The sequence below is a fragment of the Drosophila kikkawai genome, chromosome 3L, assembly GCF_030179895.1.
Source record: "Drosophila kikkawai strain 14028-0561.14 chromosome 3L, DkikHiC1v2, whole genome shotgun sequence".
Classification (NCBI taxonomy): domain Eukaryota; kingdom Metazoa; phylum Arthropoda; class Insecta; order Diptera; family Drosophilidae; genus Drosophila; species Drosophila kikkawai.
The window spans coordinates 26,400,895-26,410,511 of NC_091730.1; positions in this window are offsets into that span (position 1 = coordinate 26,400,895).

The window sequence follows — 9,617 nt, forward strand, 5'->3', positions numbered from 1 at the left end:
TCTTTTCCTTTGTCCACAAAAAATTTCTGAAAATGGCCAATTTTTTGGCCCAACTAACCAGAATGGACCCTTAACCCTCTAGTGCCCAAGACCGCCTCTAGACGGGCAATGTTAAAAACACCGTTATTTTATTATTTTCATTCCTTTTCACACGGTTTTCCGTTTTTTCTAATTCAGGAAAGTCCAAAAATTAAGTTCGTTGCGTTTCATTCATTATTTTGTAGGAAATAAAACATGTAAATACTTTTTTTAAAAATTGGAAATAAATTAGAAAAAAAATTGTACTGTGTTGCTGACAGTCTCAATGACATTTATAATAAACATTTAAACAAAAAAAAATTTTTACCTAATTTTTTGTTGGCCTATCTTCCCAGAACTGCCTTCATGCGGTCCAAGGTTTTAGTCTTATAAAACTCGATCCGAGCAAAAGTAAAATTTTTTCCAAAACAAACATTCACTTTTGATACATACTGAATCCAAAAATAATTTTTTTTTTTGAAAAAAAAAATTTGGGCACTAGAGGGTTAAATTATATAGGGTAAACCTAGAGCTGTAAAAGCATCGATAGTACTATCGATATTATCGATAGTGGCTGGGCTGCGCGATACCTCGATTTTTTTTCCTCCATCTATGTATCGCGTTTATTTAACATCACTAGTTGTAGAAGCATGGTTCCAGAAAGAACGAAAAATCTATGAAAAGTGAAAAATGGACAAGTTCTTGGCAACAAAAGCAGGTAAATCAATATAATTCATTAGTGTACGTATATGTATGTGTCGGAGATTACTTTGAAATGCTAGATGTAATGACTATTTGTAAGTCTCCAAGTCTATCGAGTATGGAAATAAATGAAGAGTAAAGGAGTAACAACGAGAGAATAGAAAGAGAACCTATTAAGAAAGAGCGTGGTAGGGAAGAAGAGAGTACTCCTTACTGAGTGTGGCGCAATGACGTGTAGAGAAGAACGAGAAAAGTAGAAAAAAGGAAAGTGCAAGTCAGTTTGAGCGAGACTGACGGAGTGAACGAACGAACTATAGAATTCATTGCGACTCACTGCGCTACGTAAAAGTAGAGGAAGCGACAATGGCCGACAACGCTGACCCCCCATCTCCTACATCAGAAGTGGGATCGCCACCCCTACAAGGCAACCCGGATAATGGCTGGCGCACACTTCTAGAAGCGCAAAGCAAAGTGATTGCAGAACTTTTAAAAGCTGCACATTCCACGTCGACGCCTGGCACACGTGCCGTTTCTGCAGTGCTACCATTTTTCGACACCGAAGCTGCCGACGGAGACGCAGCACCATGGTGCTAAACGGCGAACATGATTTTATCTGAACATTCGCAAGACGATGCATCCTTGTCCGGTTGGTAACATCACTCTTGACCAAGTGGAAAGCAATGACACACGAAAAAATGGCTTTATCATTGGTACTAGCTCATACATCACAAATTGATTCCAGACTGCAGAGTTTAGAGTTTACAAAAAATCTAAAAACACGTGCGGTGCTACAACAACAATTAAAAGCTCATAAGTTCGCCAGAATATCTAAATACTCTGGAAAGCAGCAAAGCCCGGAAAAGAAGAGATTCAAAACGCAAACGCCAATAAGATGCCATAGTTGTGGAAAACTCGGACACAAAGCAATGAAGTGCCGCAAAAGGAAAGCAGAGGAAAGAAACAGGAGGAGAACAGCCCTTAGCAACAGCAGAGAAGCCGTGACATGTTATAGGTGTGGCAACATTGGTCACATCGCATCAGTGTGTACGACAGCATCACCGAATATAACCATCGAAAGGAGAGAGGACATGTGTGCGGTACTTCAGCCTAAAGGAACTGCAATACAATTTGGTGAGCGCTTTCCATTTTTCTTCGATTCGGGTTCCGAATGCTCGTTGGTGAAAGAAAGCATCAGCGAGAACCTTGCCGAAAAGAGATGCCATAATCTGGTAGTGTTGAGAGGCATAGGCGACAACGTTGTCAAAAGCAATTTGAAAATTCTGTCCACCGTACAAATTTCAGGATTTAACTTTGAATTATTGTTTCACGTATGTAGTTGATGAAAATTGTCTTAAATATGAAATAATAATTGGACAAGATATTTTTCAACTTGGTTTTTTTGTTAGAAAGTAACAAATTCGATATTTATAGAACTCAAACTGTACATAAATAAAAAAAAAAAAAAAAAACGGTTCAGAGGCCGCCGTATCGCCTCAGTGGGAACGAAAAGCAAATAGTAAGGGAGAAAATTCAGCAAATTTTGGAAGCAAAAGTGATAAGACCTTGTTTTTCTCCTTTCGCTAGCCCAATGCTAATGGTTAAAAATTGAAGTAGTGAAAGATTGTGCATTGATTATAGCAAACTAAACAAAAATTAAGTATCCGATGAATATCCTTGCCATTTATTTCAGATTAGATTGTTCGCCTGCGTGGTGGAAAACATTTTTTTAAACTTGGATATGGCCAGTGGTCTTCATCAGGTACCTATTCATCTGGATTCGATAGAAAGAACTGCATTTCTACCCACGGATGGTCAATAAGAATTTTTAGCAATGCCTTTTGTTCTGAAGAATGCATCTTCTATCTTCATCATGCAATTGTTAAAGCGTTTGGGGGTTTAGCATAATTGTTTGCAATAGTTTACATGGATGACGTTCTAATCATGGCAAATTTGGAAGAATAGGATTTTCAAAGACTGAAAATGTGTTACATGTGTTGACTATACCAGGGTTATCATTTAATTGCCAAATGTGGGTTTCTCGAACCTAATACGTAGTATCTGGGCTATGAGGTGCGAGACTAGGAAAAATAAGACCCAATTCCTCGAAAATCCTTACGTTAAAAATCCGTCCTTTCAATCTGAATAAGTAGGGACCGTCGTAAGACCATTTATTGAATTTGCGTCTTATTTTTATAAATTTGTGTCTTTATTCTCTCAGATCAGATTCTTCAAACTTCAAGTATCTATAAATGGAATGACGATTTTCAGAAATTAGAACGAACATTTTTAATATAGTTGCAAGTAAGTCTTTGATCGTCGTTTGTTGATTCGCAACATGCGATAGAATTATATACGGAGGTAGGCTCTTGTGGATATGGTGCAATGTTGGGACACTTGATGAATGGCGATCCTTATGTTGGTGGAGTATTTTAGTGAAACTATATTCCTTGTAGAGTCCAAATACCATTTATATGAATTGAAAATTTTGGCTGGCGTACAATAAGTCTAACATTTTCGGCATTACTTGCTCAGATGAGAATTTGTTGTCTATACCTATTGTAATTGTAATCACTGCAAAAAAAATTGAACTAAAGTACATCATCGATGAGCATACTTGCAATCGTGTGATTGTGGAATGAAGTATAGGAAAGGAGAGCGCAAGGCGATTGTGGATTTTTGCCCAGAAATGACGTGACTGGATTCAACTTCAGTGAGTAGAGCTGGGGTGATGAAGAAGCGTGTGGAACAGAAATCCTAAATGACTGACTGATCAACGTCAGGATTGGAAATTATTGATATATTTTGTGAACTTGACATAAAATAATTAAAATTGAATTGAGCTAAGAAAATGGGTTTTGAAAGATACATGGAGATGTGAGGTGGTGTTGTTTGCCAATAGTGTCCCTTAAATTTCGTTGGTCGGTTATTAAGCAAGGATATGTATTTTGGTTGAAAGAAAGGTACTCAGCAAGATTTACCAATATTATCGGATTTTCAAAATTACAAAGTATGTTTAAGGAATGTGTAAAGCTGGAAGTAGTCACCTGGGTGGATACCAAGACCGCAGGGGTGATGGCATGATGCTCTTGGCAAGGTGCAACTTGTAGTGGTCGCCTTAGTTGCCAAAATATTTTCTTTTCTCTACGAACGTTGGGAAAGAAAAGTTTTTTATTTGACTTAGATTTTTTTAAATCTTGTCATATCCCGCCATAGTAGGACCCACTATTAATCTTTTTTGACAACTACCTGTGAATGACAAAAAAGTGATAATCAGAATGCACCCCTTCTTCGGCTTGAGAACCTATAAAAAGCTCATAAGCCCAGAAATTGGTCTTTCCGTTTTAAGTCGTGCTACGAGCAGTTCGTATCGCTCTTATTTAATTATTATTTTTGCACGCTGCCAAGAAAATTTGACTTTAAAGTTCAAAGTCCAGGCATTCAAATCTGCTCGCATCTCGCGATACGGAAAGTGCTCCGCTGTTCGGTCAGCTTTATTTTACCTTTCGGTTGCTGGTTAAACTTATACGGTAACTATTTTGTGCAAATGTTGGAAAATATAAATTCTAACCTTTGACCCTCTAATAGCCACTGGATCCACCAAGACCAACAGTTCTCGTGATCGTGGCCGTAGCCAAATTCTTTTTGCCAACCTGGTTGCAAACCCTTGTTATTGGGCAGACCCGAAAAATCGACTTACGTAAGTCCTACCATAACCTGTCGCTTATACTCTTTTCACTGAGAAAAATTTCTTTAGTTTCTCGCAACAACGTTCTTGCCATCAGAAAAGGAAAAGCCTTTAGGGATCAAGGAGAGAAATGCAACAAAAGCAAAATTGTAGCAGAAAAACTGGCCACGTGGGATTGTTAAAAAAATTACAACAATACAACAACACCTTAAAATAATAAAATCCTAAATAACCTATATACAAAAAAAAAAAAAAAAAAAAAGACAAAACAGATTAAAACTTAAAACTAAAATTAATTAACTTAAATCCGCCATCACAACACGCCGATCAACATTTCTCTAAGTGTACTTATGGAGAACCTTAATCATATAATTTGAAAGCTTCTAAGCCCACAGCTTTTTAACCATCTCCTCTGGAGCAACATGAAGGCCTTCATCAAGCAACAAGAGTGGGTGAGTTTTTATTCGGCAACATATTAAAAAAGTGGAAGTGATCGAGCAAACCAATGAACATGTAAATCATAATTAATATTTTGTGCAAAGTGATAATCCAAACCAATTTAATTGTGACGTTTAAGTCGTGAAAAAAAAATTCCGCCGTAAGCGCAGCTTTTGTTTTGATTATCCAGTTTCGTTGAGAGATAATGGAAGCTCGTGTACATTGGTTTGGCCGATAGCAAATATATATGATTTGATGTTCTCGCATAGTTGAAATTAATTATGAATTAAACAAAGCACGGCCTGTTGATGTGATTGTGAGAATAAAAGAAACAAGTTAATATAGAGTAAAAAGAAAACAATGAAGCTAAACCACATACACTGAGAAAACAAAGATGTTCAATTATTTCTTACACTATAAAATTTAATTCTAAATTTTTATTATAATTAATTAAAAACCAACATGTAGATATAAAAATGTAGGGATAATACAAATTAAGTTTATTTTATTTTAGGGTAAAGTTCACAAGATTATAAATGTTTAAATTATTTACGGAAAATTCTTCTTTCGCACTATGGACGCACTCGACTTGCCTCGTTCAGTTTTCTACAGCGACTGATTTTCGACTCAACGAATTTAGGGTTATGGACATTATGAAAGAAAGAGTGATGGCAGATCAGAGTTTGGAGTGGGACAACAATACTGTACTCCTTTGCTGATGAAATAGTGGCGGTTATGGTGAAATAGGAATTAGTGTGTACACTCCATGTTTATTAAGGCTGTCCCTAATACTCCTACTGACTCCAATCCCACAATCGGCCATCCTGAATATTCATTCGCCCCTGAATGAACTCCATTTTTTAACATATTCTGCTGCAGTTGTGGTAACTTTAGGTCCTTCCTGGTTCCCTTCTTTCTCAACTTCATATCGACCGTGGTTTAGTTTTTTTGTTATTTTATACGGGCCGAAAAATTTTGGACGAAGTTTCATACCTGTTCCATACTGAGTTCTCTTTATAGCAACCAAGTCTCCTACTTCATACTCAGTTTCGACTTTTCTTTTCTCATTAAAGTTTCTCCTGTTCTCCTGCTGCACCTTTTCTATATTTTCCTGTGCTTTCTTTCGAATTTCATCCCTCTCATCTTTTTGTTTTTCTATTTCTAATTCTTCTAGCAGCTCTTTTATATCATCTATTTTAATTCTCATCTTCAATCCTGTCAAAATTGTAAACGGACTATACTTAGTTGTTCGAGGAGGAGTATTGTTTATTATCTGTTGGACTCTTTCTACGTGGCGATACCAGTTTACAGGGTTTTCCTGACACATTTTCCCTAACATCGGAATTACGATCTTATGAATTCGTTCGACTTGTCCATTGCCTCTGGGTAAACCTGTTGTGATGTGAAGTAGCTGAATGCCTTCGCGATTGCAGTACTCTGTGAAAGATCCTGAAGTGAATGCTGTTCCCCTGTCTGTGACTATCCTGCGAGGATTCCCAAAAACTGCTGCTTGCTTCTGAAGTTTTTCTATAACCTCTTCTGTTCCTATCGATTTTGTCGGATAAAGCCAGACAAATTTTGAAAATCCATCCACAACCGCCAGTATGTGGTTATACTTCTTCTTCGTGTCGGTAAGTGGACCGACGTGGTCGATGTGGTAGGTTCCGAGTGGTTCCTGAGCTTTGTCGATCGGCGATAGTAATCCCTCTTTTTTCCCGCGCTTTGAGTCTATAATCAAGCACTCTACACATCCTCTAACAACTCTTTCTACTTTACTCTGAATTCCTGGAATGAAGTAAGACTTCTCTAGTACGTCTCTGGTTTTTTTAACTCCGAAGTGACCCTCCTTGTGTGTCATGGAAATAATCTCATCTTCCATTGAATCGGGAACGACAAGCAGTTCATTTACTGGGTCCTTGTAAAGGATATTATTTTGTAAATAAAAATCTTCGTGCTCCTTGTTGCTGACCAATATTACTTTAACGGCTTTTATCCAATTGTCTCTGTTCTGTGCTTCAATTAAACGTGATTTTGTGGAATCCGTAATAAGAAAGCAAGACAAACGGCTGAGCGCATCAACATGCCTCATCTTCGTTCCGGCTCGGTGTTCTACTTTGAACTCGAATTCCTGGAAAGACATGGCCCACCTTGCAACTCTAGGGGGTAGATCGTCTTTTTTGATGGTGATTGCAAAAGCGTTGCAATCTGTAACTACTGTAAAGGGTTTCCCTAACAAGTACACTCTCCACTTTTTCATTGCGTTCACAATGGCTAAAACCTCAAGCTCATACGAACTGTACTTTTCCTCACAAGCATTTGTTTTGCGGCTCATAAATTCGATCGGGTGAAATTGCTGATCATCTGGGTCCTTTTGCATCAAAACGCCGCCAAAGCCGTATTTGCTCGCATCTGTATGCACTTCCGTTACAGCCAAAGGATCAAACAGTTTGAGTACTGGTGCTGATACCAATAGTTGTTTTAAGTGGTTGAAGGAAACGACACCCTGCTCAGTCATCACGATGGTCCTATCGTTTTTCTGATTTGATTCCTTCCGAAGCATGTCGCTCAAAGGCTTTGCTACCAAGGCATAGTCTTTGATAAAGCGCCTCATATATGATGTTAAACCTAAGTATCTCTGCAAAGCTTGCCTACTTTGAGGAACTGGAAAGTTAACGACCGCTTTGATTTTCTTGTCAGTTGGGGATATGGTTCCATTTTCAATCGTATAACCCAAAAAGTTTATCCTGCCTTTCAAAATCTGTGCTTTTTCCCACTTAATTCGTAAACCTGCCTTCGATGCTGCGTTTAATACGATCTCCAAAGCCTTTATTCCATCTGTTTCGTCCTTGCTGGGCACGATTATATCGTCCATGTATACAACGATCGTCTGATTTTGAATAAGTTCTCGCAAGACTGCTGAAACATAACGACAAAACACAGCCGGAGAGTTTGAGATACCAAATGGAACATGCGTAAATTCATACTGTCCGTTATGAGTCACAAAAGCTGTATATTTTCTCGAATCTTTGTCAATTGGGACATGGAAAAGACCGTTCATCATGTCGAGGGTGGTAAAGATTTTCGACCCTTGCAGTCTATCCAGGACATCGTCAATCAGGCTCATTGGAAAGTTGTCTTTCTTGATTTTTTGGTTGAGTTTTCGATAGTCGCAACAAAATCTCTTCGATCCATCCTTTTTTGAGACCAATACTACAGGTGATGCGTACTCTGAGCAACTTGGTAAAATTATTCCCTCCGAAAGCCATTCCTGCACCTGCTTTTCTATGAAACATTTGTTCTCGTACGAAGTGCGTCGCGGGCGTTGATAAACCGGAACATCATCTTCCAATATGATCTTCATATTAACCGGAGACACTAAAGACTTTGCTGGCTTGTAATTTTTAACGAGACTTTCTACTTTTAGCTTCTGACTATTTCCCAGGTGAGATAAATCAATTTTATCGAGGACTGAGGTTTCATCGATTATCTCTGTGACACGCATTCCTTTGAATGCCGAAGCGAACTCTTTTTCTTTTGCCTTAAATACAACTCCTTTCGAGCTTAACATTACATCAATAGATTGTAGCACGTCATTTCCTACAATGGCTGCGTACTCCAACTCATTCTGTTTGACTACATGAAAAGTTGTCGTGAAGCATACGCCATCCGCCTGAAGGTTAAGGTCAAAGCATCCAATTGTTTTAAGCTCGCCTTTTCCGATACCTCTAAGATGTTTAACTACAGGCTTGAGTTTCAAATCTTCAAAACTTCTGAAAATATCCTCCCTCATCAAGCATAAGTCGCACCCCGAATCTATCATAGCTACAAATGTCAAGCCTTCCGCTACTACTGTTTTGTAAATTGACCCTTTTTCTGTATTAACTCCAACAACATTCGCCTGTTCTCTCTTTACGACAACATCGTTTTTCTTCTGCGTGCAGTTCCTTGAGATGTGCCCTTTCTGGTTGCAATGATAACAAACTATCTCTCCTTTACACTCTCTGGCAATGTGACCTTCATTGTTGCACTTGAAACATTTTCTCTGAGTGTTACCATGTGCTTTGTTAACTGTTACCTGTTTCTTAAAAATTTCCTTACTATTTCCCTTTCCTTTAATCTTTTCGTAAATAGAAATTTCGTCCTTCAGCTCTCTGACAGTTTTAGCGCGATATAATCCAGCTTTATTTATCTTGCCATCTGGTATGCCCTCAACAACATACGAAACCAAACTTTCCTCATCAAGATTAATCGATTTGCTGATCTCCATCATACTGTACAAATATTCAATACATGTCTCTTTTGGTTGTCTTTGCTTCTGCCGAAGAATCTTATGAATCTCAGCTGAGCATAATTTTTTACCGAACTCTTCCTTTAAAGCTTTCTTTAACTCTTCCCAACCCCTAACTTCGTTTGTACTTTTGATATAAAGCTTGGCGGCTCCAATCAATAGTTGTTTGGCGTAAATAAATCTTTGCAAATGGTCCCACCCTACAGTTACTGCAACATCCTCAAACTCGGACAACCAATGATTGACATCTTCCTGCTCGGAGCCAGAGAAAGATGAAATACTGTCTTGGACATCGCGTAGAGTAAATCTCGAGCTTACGTTCAAACTAGCCTCCTGATAATTTGGTGAACCTGAGACACTCACTGCATCCTCATCCGCCTCTCCGCCCACATCTAAGCCAAAGTGATCAAACAATCTATCCTGCAAAGCACTCTTTCTTCCATTTGTATCCAAACCCAATTCGGATAATTTTGCTCTTAATAGAGG